Source organism: Papaver somniferum, unplaced genomic scaffold, assembly GCF_003573695.1.
Source record: "Papaver somniferum cultivar HN1 unplaced genomic scaffold, ASM357369v1 unplaced-scaffold_135, whole genome shotgun sequence".
Taxonomy (NCBI): domain Eukaryota; kingdom Viridiplantae; phylum Streptophyta; class Magnoliopsida; order Ranunculales; family Papaveraceae; genus Papaver; species Papaver somniferum.
The window spans coordinates 6252232-6264451 of record NW_020622713.1 but is presented as its reverse complement, the minus strand read 5'-3'; the positions used below and the strand labels follow the sequence as shown (position 1 = coordinate 6264451).

General features: G+C 35.4%; 1 long non-coding RNA gene across 9 annotated transcripts; it reads right to left on the bottom strand.

The window, feature by feature from the left end:
• Positions 1-416: 416 nt before the first annotated feature.
• Positions 417-10100, bottom strand: LOC113334191. Of its 9 annotated transcripts, XR_003352622.1 has the most exons (16): positions 9958-10100; positions 9350-9567; positions 9114-9197; positions 8094-8153; positions 7829-7996; positions 7149-7283; positions 5780-5872; positions 5561-5671; positions 3898-3969; positions 2825-2945; positions 2020-2122; positions 1814-1943; positions 1465-1620; positions 1309-1378; positions 1091-1174; positions 417-1011 (listed from the first exon to the last, which is right to left on the bottom strand). It is a non-coding gene; the product is annotated as an uncharacterized LOC113334191 (long non-coding RNA). The 9 variants fall into 9 exon arrangements; XR_003352620.1 differs by having other exon boundaries at positions 1309-1620; positions 7042-7283; XR_003352619.1 differs by having other exon boundaries at positions 1309-1620.
• Positions 10101-12220: the final 2120 nt, after the last annotated feature.

The window sequence follows — 12220 nt, the reverse complement described above, 5'->3', positions numbered from 1 at the left end:
TCTGATTTTACGTCTAGGTTTGGATTATTTCCAACCGTAGAAGTGATTTTACGTCCAGGTTTGGATTATTTTCAACCGTAGAAGTTTATTTTACGGTCAGTTTTTCTTCACACAAAAACTTTGTCCTAGAATTCACCAAGTATACAACAAAATTCGTTAATTTAATTTTTATCTAATTAAATTAAATTAAAATTAACTAAATAAGGGTTGTTTAGTCATTACAAAATTATTTGAGATAAGGGGTTTTTGATATTACTTATAGGTGACCCGTTTTTGTCCTATTAGGTGACGACCCTTTAATGGAATGTGGTGCCCCAATAATAACCTTCTATTTTTAAGCGATAATGAAAATTGTGATAATACCTGTTTTTCAGAATTGAAGGTTAGCATATCATAAAACACAGAGAAACGAGTGATTAAGAGTTTTCACAATTGCCATTAAAATGGACATCGAACTGCTTTTCATGATAGTTTAACTGTTGTATCCGTCTAACATGTCAAGACCTAGATCAAGTGACAAACTGTTACTTCATTTCTAATCGATCAGACTGTTTTCGGTTTTAAACAACAAAATAAATCTTGCTTTAAATTCACACTTAAAACTCGACCGGCAGCAATGCTTAAATTCACACTTTAAACACACCACATGCAGCTTTTGCTGTAGCTGAGATATTGCTTGTTGTGATGACGGAAAGCTAGTTGTAAACATTTGTTGAAACAGGACCTGTGCTAGCTGACAAGGCGACTGATGTGGAGGCTGATGCAATTGTTGCTGCTGCTGATGAAAACCACAAAGGCCCAAAGACACCTTGTTGCAAATTTGGAGGCATCAGCTGTGGAGCAACAGAGGCAGTCTGCTGGACCTGAGGCTGGGAAACTGGCACTTGACCTACTGAGCCAGATGAAAGCTGCAATGGAAATGCCTGCTTAAGGGAGGGTCAAATCGAAAAATTGGAAGTCTGTAACTGGCCTTGCTGTGTTGATGTATGTGCGAGACGATACAGGCATGTTCTGGAAGTGTACCGATCAATATACGGTTTAATGATGTTTTGAAAAGATAAAATAGGATACTGCAAAAAAAGGAACATACCTGTTGAGGGATTGGAGACTGAAAAGGTGCAAGTGCTGGAAAAGAACCATTTTAAGGACCACCAAATCCTCCCATGGGGCCACACTGTAAAAGAAGATGGAAATTTCAGAAGGGTCTGGCAAGCTCCAAAATTCAACTGTTGGGAATTTACTAAGAAATTAAATGCTAAACTATGGCAGATAGAACTGGTGCAACACCACTTCTAGTAACCAACTGACCACTGAAGCGGTGTGCATTTGCATCAGAAGTTGGAGACCAAAACCAGGACCCCCAAATGCAGGAGACCCCCTGAGAAAGAGAAAAGTACCCATCTTCCTATTAGCAAAGGACTTGCATATGTGCATAGGTAAATAAGATAACTTGTATTCCCTAACCAGTTTACAAGGACGTGTAAAAATAATGGTATACGGTCCATTCCCTGAAAATTGATCATAGTTGGCATCCGAACACCGTTAGAATACTGCTACTCATCTATCAATAATACGTGCCAACAGCTAAGTAGTATGACATCACCACATGGCTGTTGTGCTCTACAAAAATTAGGACATCAATATTAATCACTGTCACGGAAAATCAACAACACTGAGGACGCAAAAACTAAGTTTAAAAGTACATCAGAACTGTTGAAAATCAAATATGCATTCCCATGGGGAACTATCATAACCACCCCCTTGACCACGCAGAAAAAAGAAGAAGATAAGAACTGCTAATTGAGCAACATACCCTGACTAGGGTAACTAAGAAAAAGCCATGCGATAATAGAAAGCCTTTGCAAGTCTGTCACAGCAGTTGCAGTAACTTGCTTCATTCTGCGCCGGTGAACATCCCAGCTGTATACCCGAGTGACAGTGACCTGGTGCAGCAGCACTGATGATTAGCGAAGAACTCAAATAAAATAGGATAGACGGAGTTGGAAGTTACAGATACACCTGTATTATCGTCACTTGGTCCCTTAAGAATTGTAGATCAGCAATAAGGACCTCTATGCTAGTGTTAGCATTATCAAGGTTCTCTTGTACAAGAGCACTGGGCCTGCATAAAATTACCTTAGAAGTTAGTATTCATTGATTTCCATTGACATCAATACTCAGTGGATCGAAATTCTGAGATAAGACAGGTGATTGTATATGACCAGTGTTATGAAGTTCACGATACTCAGCAAATTTAAAGGTTAAAAGAATTATATTGATTAATCGAATCACGTGGGGTGCTCCCTTATGTGGTTTTACTATCGCAACTGTAACTGTTACCTAAAACCAGAAACACTTTTTTTTTCTTTTTTTCGTTCCAGTTTTACTAATAGTTTCATTACATTCCATGCCTTTCAGCTCAGTACTGAACATTGCCATAAAAATCACTTATATTCCCAACCCATGTTTTCCGGAATAGGATTATCCAGCGAAAAACTGAGCAATGTGAATCAACAGTTCTCATTCTCTTCCACGCAATACTGATTACGGTACACAGAAATATGAATATCTAATTAACCCTTTGACATAACCATCACAGGGCACTAACATTTCTCTTAAATCGTTTTCCATAAGACACAAACTAAAGCCAAGTTCTTGCGAGGATGTTTCCACGAGGACACGCTAACTTTTAAGTGTCCAAGGGTCCATAAGAGTACATTTCGTCAAAAAGAACAGCTTCGTGTGTTTACCCTGTATACTGGTCCTGCAGTACTACTAAAGAAAAAAGCACTATTGTTGATATGCAAATTCTCAATAAACGAACCTCTTAACTTGTGTATTCCAGCACGACATCTGCTCTCAACCATAGACATGTGGAGTCTGACTCCTCGATGTGGACCCGTGAAATTATGCCTTCCGAAACTTTGAAATCGGCTAATTAGTCCCTGCAACCAGGTAGCATGAGGAAAAACCGTGAAACAATAGTACGAAGAAAAAGTATCAATTATGCAGGGGGAGCCTTCACGTTCTATGGAAGCACCAAACATAGAACAAATAGTAGTCATTCAGCTCTGAAGAAGCAGATGGTGGTGGCTCCACGTTATTAAAAAAGCAGGAACTCAAGTTGTTCATGAAAATTTCATATTTGAACATCCAGTAAAAGGATGTGGGTCCCATGGTAATGCAGTAAACATATACTCTTATCAAACCCAGTTAGAAAGTTCATAAAAGAAGGCAGCACTGATAACTGTCTTTTTGATAACAGATGCCCAGGAGTGGTCCAGAGTATCATCATTATTTATCCGTAGTTCATCTGAAACACATTTTCAAAAACTGACAATGACAGATTTTAAGATTATCGCTGAGAATAAGCTGGGATGAGCCAGGACTAAAACAATAAGCGGTATGAGCCCAAGCCTCACTCTTAAGACGTAAAGGGGGAACTCACAATTTACCCATTGCCATTTGGGATGATATAGATAAGATAACAAGAAATAAATAATTAAGGGACCAGGATGATGGACTCGTGTTGGCCGAGACTCAAAAACCCCTGCTTGATCAAAATAAAGGCTGGATGAGCCTGGGTCAAGCATTTACAGTCAGCCTTGTTTTGCTATCTCTACTCTGAATGAACATAAAATGTACACTGAAAAAAGTAAAGAAAACCAGAAGCACCTCTACTTTAAAAAAAACTAATTCAATGCTGATGCATTGATCAGAAAGAAAAAAAATTACGCAGATCCCTCGGTGTTAATGAATCCCTAGAGTAGAGATATAAAACAAATATTGACTAGCTGAAATTGCAATTAATCAAGAAGATGCACATTAAATTCAAATTTAAAAATCGAACAAGAGTCCATTGTATCAAAAGCATGCACGGAAATATGAATAACGAACCTCGTCAGTACCCTTCTTAGCTTGCAAAGTAGCAACTTTATCCAAAAACTTCTCAATGTCAGGAACTTTTGCCTGGTTATCAAAGAGAAAAAGAAACATGATCAGTTGTGCAAAAAAGCCAGTTTACTTCATAAAAACAGCAAGAAGCAGTAAGATTACTTTAAAGTCTTCTCTAGTTAAAGTGTCGAGATAAAACACACATCAAAATTATTAGACAAGCAGGCCTTTATTGTGCTTTTCAAGTCAAATAAAATGATGGTTCAAATCAACCGAATCACATTTCAAGTTTCAATTAGCCACTTAGCTTTCACTATGATTTGACAGTGTCTGCAGACTCTACACATACTCTGCAGCAATTCAGTAGTTGCACTGTGAGCTACTACATATACTAATATCTAGCCCATATGAGATGTGAGAGAACTGAAAGTAAATTAAGCACCTGATGTTCCCGCTGCTGAGCAAGAAGTTTCATCTCATGACATTGTTTTTCAAACTTTTTGTTGTGTTGGCATGTATTGACATTGGTACTTATGTCGGACACGCGCAAAGGGCTACAGTTCTGCTAGCTGCTAAAGTTTAATATATTCTGCTAACTGCTAAAGCTTGAGAAATGGCAGAATAAAGAAAAGAAAGAGATTGAGAAGACACGTGACTGCCTATTACAGTCCTACTTCAATGTTAGCCTGGATATAGACATCCTATCCTATTTCCTACACTCTACACCAAAATGTTCCTAACATTGACCCACGCCATTGTTACTTTTTCACACTTACTTCAGAGCGCCATACAATTCAGGTGGCATCATGAATTGCATATCCACATTAAATTTGGTCAATAGGTATATCTTCCGTTAGAATATGTGTTAAAATTTGTAGACTTGCACAGCACCATCATCCAGTTCAGCTTATACTTCTCAGATTATATATCAAATCGCTGAAACACTCAGCAGTACTCCCCGCGATATGCATACGGGGAACTAAGGTTGGAAAGTGTCAATCAAAGCCTAGAATCTAGGTCTATGAGTAAATGATCTATGGCATGAAGCTAAAAAAGTAGGGTAAGGCTACAGTCAAATAGAAAGCACTATATTACATCCAAACAAAAAAGCCACTTGAGCCGAAATATTACAAACTGACTTCAGTTATCTCACATAATATCACTTTAATCTAGGTCTGTAAGTGATCTACAGACTACAACGCAAAACGCGTCATTTTGGTAAGGTATCTTTCGAGCAGAAATATTATTAACAAACTTTACCGATTCTAACTGAACTGCCTACAGCAGACATTTCATATCTAGAAGGTATAGCACATTATACAAGAGATAATGACGGTACTCCAGAATATTCTATATTTGTCATCCTGAAGGTATTGTCTTATCGAGACTGAGGAATGAAGTCATATTTTTTACTGATTATACTAAGGCCTGGACCCATATTTTATGGGTAAAAAGGCACAACTTCATGGAACCTCAAAATGTTTTACAATCATTACCAATACGTTATGTTCCCAGAACACCTAAAAACATGGTTGTAAAAAATAAACATCTACTAAATAGCTATACATAGACGCCCAAACCTTAAAAGATAACACAGTAACACTAACTTTATCCTGTTTGAACTGAAAATATATTCGGGCCATTTTGCCTCAAAAACAGTCCTCACCTGATTCCCACTCCTCTGTTCACGTTCAAATTTCGGAGACAAGGACTTCTCAACATCCTTAATAACTCTTTGCAGAATGTGCCGCCTCAGTTCCTTATGCAGATTTGCAAGCTAAAAAGAACAACAAAAATTGCAAGATTGAGAGGAGATCAGATGGATCCGAAGAAATAGGAATCAGGTGGAAGAAGTGAATCCATATAAGCAACAGCAAAGACATACCTCAAGTTCATTAAAACAGCTCGGGTTCTTGTTCTTCTCAGAAAAGTCATCCTTTGCTTGAACTTCACAGGGTCAAGGCAATGAAGCAAGGCCCTGCAGTTACCACAAAAGTATAAGAAAACTTTTGCTTCTTTATCCCTATAAAGAAGTTCCTGCCAGAATGGATTATGGTTAGCAAGAGCAGTAGAAAGATGAAGGGAAATTAGAAATGAATGACTTGGCGTGTGTAATAACTTGTCTTATGACTCTTATCCAACTTCAGTCCAGTCATTTTTATCTTTAGTCCCTTTCTATTCTTGGTATTTAAATTCATCAATTATCCAAAGGTTCATGTCCAACGGATGTACAGAATTTGGAGTCCGGCATATATTTAGGTCAGGTCAAACCGTCAAAATAAGAAATATTTTATAAAAACATTTCATTTAATGTGGCAATTAAATTGTATGGCAGTAACAATAATAAAGCAAAGGTGTTTAAAATCTGTTCTAAATACCCAAACAAGCAAGAAACGTTAACAAGGTCTAGCCATCCTTATAACATGCCGGAACTCGGAATGAAGACCACTGATGTTCATTTATAAGCTCGAGACGTGATTTAAGATATAGCTAATCGAAGTGATCATAACAAACAATCATAACATCAAACAAATTGAACACTTAGATTGTTTTTGACATCAGTAAAACAAATTAAACTTCCAAAAAAATTTCCAAACTTAGAATTGTCACCATTTACCCAGAGATATGAACAACCTAAAAGTCTAAGTTCAATTTGCTCTCCCTCTTGAAAAAAATTGTACCTTGTTTCTAACCACATCTAGACATTTTCTTATAGTTTCCTGTATAATTACAAGAAAGTGAGCAAACTTACGGATTTCAACAACCATACAGCAAAAATAAAGCCTTTTCCTATTTACACTGAAACAACAACCGCTTTCACCCCTCTACTTGCTTGAGTTCCTCTTTCATATTAAACTCCTAATGCCCAGTTCCACACTATAGCAATACATTTAGTTTTGTAGTGGGAGAGGTAAAATTTCCATGCTAAGATGCGAAAGTCAGACGGCATTCCTGGCGAAAAACTTACAAACGATGTCTAAGATATAAAGTTGCTTCTCACTTATCAAAGGTGAACACGATCTTGAAAATACATAGTTTTTGAGATGAAATTTGTGATTTTAATACATGCATCGCAATCTGTATAATATTATATAGTTGGAGACGTAATTAAGCACATGCTTTGATATATATGTATTTAAGATCTACCAGTGTGAAAGAAATATGCTCCAGGCAGAGCTAAGCTTCTTAACATAATCAGATTGATGCATTGGAAACCCAACCATCCCATTGTAAACGTGCATAACATGTCTCACCACTCGACTAGAACGATTTCCAATGTATACAACAATGTTCATTTCAGGAAGCCACTTCTTAGAATCTTTTGCCCAGTTGGACATAGTTGACAATGGTGCAACGGCAAGAAATGAGCCATGAATTTGTTAGGCATTCTGCAAATAGCAGTAACTGTTTATATAAGAAGTTTAAAAAGCGCAATCAGGATATTAGTAGCAAAAAAAAACAAAATGAGCAGCAAATCTGTAGAAATCCCAGCATTGAGACAGACTGAACAGATTTACCATGTCCATTTCATCAGCCAGAATAACATTTGTATCATTTCTCCAACTATGCTTCGACCAAGTCATTATTAGCACAACAACAATAACAGACATATCAGCCAATATAGTTGAGCAAATATGCAGTATTGACCTTAAAAGAAGATAAACAGCGGAAAGAAAAAGTAGGGGGAGACCTATTAACAAGATAATTCAACCCCTAAAGCTGATAATCATAAAGTTTTCTTCCTTTCAGCCAGTCAGGTCGTTTCTGGTTTTAACGTGTACTAGCAAAAGGCTACTCTACATTTTATTGCGTTCTCCACATTTCCAGGTTTTACACTTATTCACATGCTGTTGCAAACTCGAAAACAGGATTCTTACATGATTGCAATCTATTGATATTGATGTGGAGAGACATAAGATAACATGGAATGTACCTCTGCTTTTTTTCTGCTAGAAGTCCACCATTTTTCCTTGGGGGGTCATCACAGCCTCCCTGGCCTTGTACTCATCAATAACATCCTGAGCAAATGCAATATCTATGTCCCTTTCTGGAGTCATGTCATCTGAACCACCTTGATCACATCAACAAATATCCGTTCAACCTGGTAATTCCGTTTTGATAAAAAATCATAAAATTAGATAAGAACCATAAGATGGTAACAGAACACTAGGCACCAAAAAAGAGGGAGAAAAACAAACCTGACTATATTGCTTGCTATAATCTAACTCCATTTCCTTGCCCACATCATGGACCTCAACCTAAATAACATAATACATAAAAATGAGCAACGACTGTGCCAACTTTTACATGAGCCAGAAAGGAAACTTCAGCTTATAAAAACACAACCCCGCATCTACAGCTAAAAGTACTTTGCATAATCCAGAAAAGAAAGAAAGGAAGAAGATAAAAGGCTAAATTTTTTTTAAGATAGAATGAAAGAGGTCGCAACCAATAGAGTAGAAAAGGTGAATATGTGTCTAATATATTAGACACGCGCCAAGTTCAAATGTTCACCCCTTAATCCAACCTTAACACTGACAAATCGGGTCTCAAACCAATAAACTAAATGAAGACACTCAGCTAGTAAAGATATCAAACTACCAACCATAGAAAAGGTTAGTGTAACCTCATGGGCTCTTAATAAAGAAACTCCACTAATTTTTTTATTTTTTGCCATGTTAACACATGAAACATGCATGCCCACACATGCAGATGCTTCAGTGTATTTGCACATAATAATGATAAACGATGTAATACAGCCTCTGCATGCTTGCACAGATACCCAAAATAGGTTTTGAATAGAATACACAATCTAGATTTATTAATTTCTTAGATGTCACAGTTTAGATTTGAAGTACAAACCATAAAAAGAACTCACATACTACTGGGACAAAACAGGGGATCGTTAGCAACCAACTCCTACAAAGAAGGGTTGCACGATCATTTAACGGATGTAATCCAAAGCAAACTAGTAACCGGCATGTAAAACATATACATGAATGCAAAACCAAAAAATTTATCATCCATTAGGGTTCCAAAGAGCAGCCAACCCAATCTTGGACCAGTATACTTAAGGCGCTAGCAACAACAAAGTCAAAATATGATAGAGAGCATAAGGCTCATCTAGTAACTTGATTTGAAACCAAAGTGTGCAATTGGCAAACGACCTACTACTACATCTGCTAGAGATATTGAGAAGCAACCAAGTCACTTATTACCACTTCTCGAGACAGGGTCATTCTACATCTCCTTTCCTCCATCACTCTTTTGGTGTAGTTCACGACCTTTTTGAACCCACTAAGCTGCAGATTCATCAGAGTAAATTGATTTTAGACACTCAGAGAAGTAAAAAGGATGGTCCTACTATCACCCTCAAAGACCATGAGAGGTTACGAATGAGGAACGTCATCAATTTTTAAAGGCATTATAGATATATAGAAATTGAATGCCTTACATTTTGAAGATCTGAAAATGATTTCCACTGGCAGTGTAAATACAGCTGCCCCTTCCATTTTATAAAGAATTCGGTTTCATTCCAATGTAAGGCAATGTTTAGAGTCTAACAGATGGCTGTGTAGACTTATTGCTGTTTAAAGCATCTTCAGCCATTAGGTTCGGCTGGTGCCACGGAACCCTTTCAATATAATCACCGTCTTCCTCTTTGATGTCTTACTGAGAATTATGATTCAAAAAGGTTATGTAAGTTAATAGGAAAAAAATGAATAAAACACAAATCACGGCCTGAGAAGCCATTATAAAATAAAACCTGCGAAGTAGACTCAATGAGAAGCAGAATTACACTATTTACTAGTAAGATGCCCACAGCAACGGTAAGGTCTCATAAATACAAGAAGTTCGAAGATTTTAGCTGAAGAATCATGTTTTATTATACTACAACCCGATATAAACAAAACCCATTTTCGAAAACCTCTATAAAACTCAACATTATGATCAAATTTGAAATAAAGCCACACAATAAGAAATACCTAAAAATGCTTCAAAAAAAAAAAAAAAAAAACCTAAATCAAGACCCAAAAGAGAGTGAAAAAAGATGTAACTAACCTTTCTTGAAGAAATGCTGAGGAAGACGTGACATCAAGACCTGATTGTGTTAAATATGTTTGAAAATCAGATACAGATGGAGCTCCGGGTATACCCCTTCTTTCAGATACAAACAAATGACGAATGACGATGAAGACGAAGCCATTGAGAAAGTGACTGAGAGACAACGAAAGTTCTGAGCTAGGTATATGTGGGCCTATTGGGCCTCAATTCTCTTGGTTACTTCTGTATGTTTGTAAATGTTTTTTTTTTTCTTCTTTTTTTCTTAGTAAATAAGGGTCTTCATATGAAAATTATTTTGAGTTTCTACTGATGATAGACTAAACAAGGTTAAAAGTTATTTGACATTTGATTGAGTTTATAAATAATTTGTATGTTAATAGGTTTATTATAGTCAGACTCGTATAAAAGATTTAGAACATGTCTTAGTTAGCGAGTCGGCTACGTATTTTGTTCTCTTCGATATTCATTATTTTATTCTTCTAACATATTTTTTATCAGTGGATAGGGTTTTCAAATGTATTAAATTTTTATTTGATGGGTATATTAGTCCACAAAAAAAAAAAGATGGTCTGAGACTTTGCATTCTAATAATGGAATGTAACGTAATAACTTAATAAATTGATAAAAATGCTTCCTCAATTGATATGTTGGTGTCTGTGAAAAGAATCATTCACATTTTCTAACACATGAACTGAAAGTTAAGAGTAACTTTTTGATTATTTTTAAGAATATTTAGACTTCGGGTCCTAACTTTATGAACAATATTAAGTTTGGGTCATAGAAAATTTTATCTGAGTTTTGTATCCCATGACTTGAGTTGGTTGTCTTGACAGCTATAAAAGCTAATTAAATAAGGAACTGAAGCTAAGTTTTTGCTTTATTACTATGTCTAAAACTACCCATGAAATAACACTGAGATTATTTTTTTCTCCTTTCTTCCCTATAAACTCATGAATATCACCAATTATGTCGTTCACTGTCGAAATATCAATAAACAAGTAAAAGAGAATTTCTCTCAACAAAATAGAAAAGAAATACCTTTATGTGTGTTTAGTATCTTGTTAAATCAAAATAAGAAGATAGGCAATTAATCTCCAACCGAATATTTTCTAATGAATTTGATTATTAGTACATATTATTTCAATTTTAATGTGTAGGTTTGCAAGAATTTAACTGGTTTTAACTAAATTATTGGGTAAATGCTTTTTGATTTGATTTTGTTATGTTTGCATGTAGAAGATTAATAATAGAAAAAACTAGAAAACGAAAATCAAAGAGAAAAATGTTTCTATTTAATTTGGAATCTTACTATGACGGGGTCACCCTCGTAACAACTACTATAAGGGCTCACCATATAACCCTTGGATATGTCATCTTAGATATTTTTAAGACAAAATTAAATAATGAGATATCTTTATTATTTTTCTTATTTTTTACAAATCTACTGCTCCTTAACCCTTTAACAGATTAATATTTAAAAGATTTAATTTTTTACTGAGGAAAACTTTTTAATTTACCATTCTTGCTTCCTTAAAACCTAGAACCATCCATGGGTTCTTTCTAGTTTTGAAGTATGAAAGAAGGTTTGATCAACCATTCAAAGATGGTTTTGAAATGACAAATCAAATGGGAAAAAACGTATAACAATGGAATGTTGTGTTTGCTTACTCTTTAGATATTAAATTTCCAAGCTTGTCCGTTTGCCTTTTTGTATATGGTAGATCTATAAATTGACACCGTCATAGTTGAACATTAGTTTTGGACTTCGAGTATCAAATCAATTCTATAATATTTTATCTTAAATCTTTGTGAGCAAGAGTACTAATTTGGGTGGATTGTTTCATAGTATAACTAATTACACCGATCGTGTTTTGCTTTGATTGTTTTATGATTGCTAAAAACAATTTAATTATCCAAAAGTAGTAATCTTTTTTTTGGTACTTAGTATACTCGTGTACACCAACATGTATACCAGTCTTTATTCTCCCTTTTCTTCATTAACTTAATCAATACAATCTCTTTGATTTCGGGTATATTCTTGTAAACGAATCCAAATCTTGTAAAATAGAAAATTGGCAATTAAGAAACATCCAATATGTTGATTGGAATTAAGATTTGATTGTTGAAAATTGATATGCTTCCTTGTTAAGAGAAACCAATTTATTTCTAAAATGTACAAAAAGTTTAATTCAAGAACATGAATTTGTAAACATTTTTTTAATTAAATTGTAATTCTTATTTATTGGAATGTATATTATGA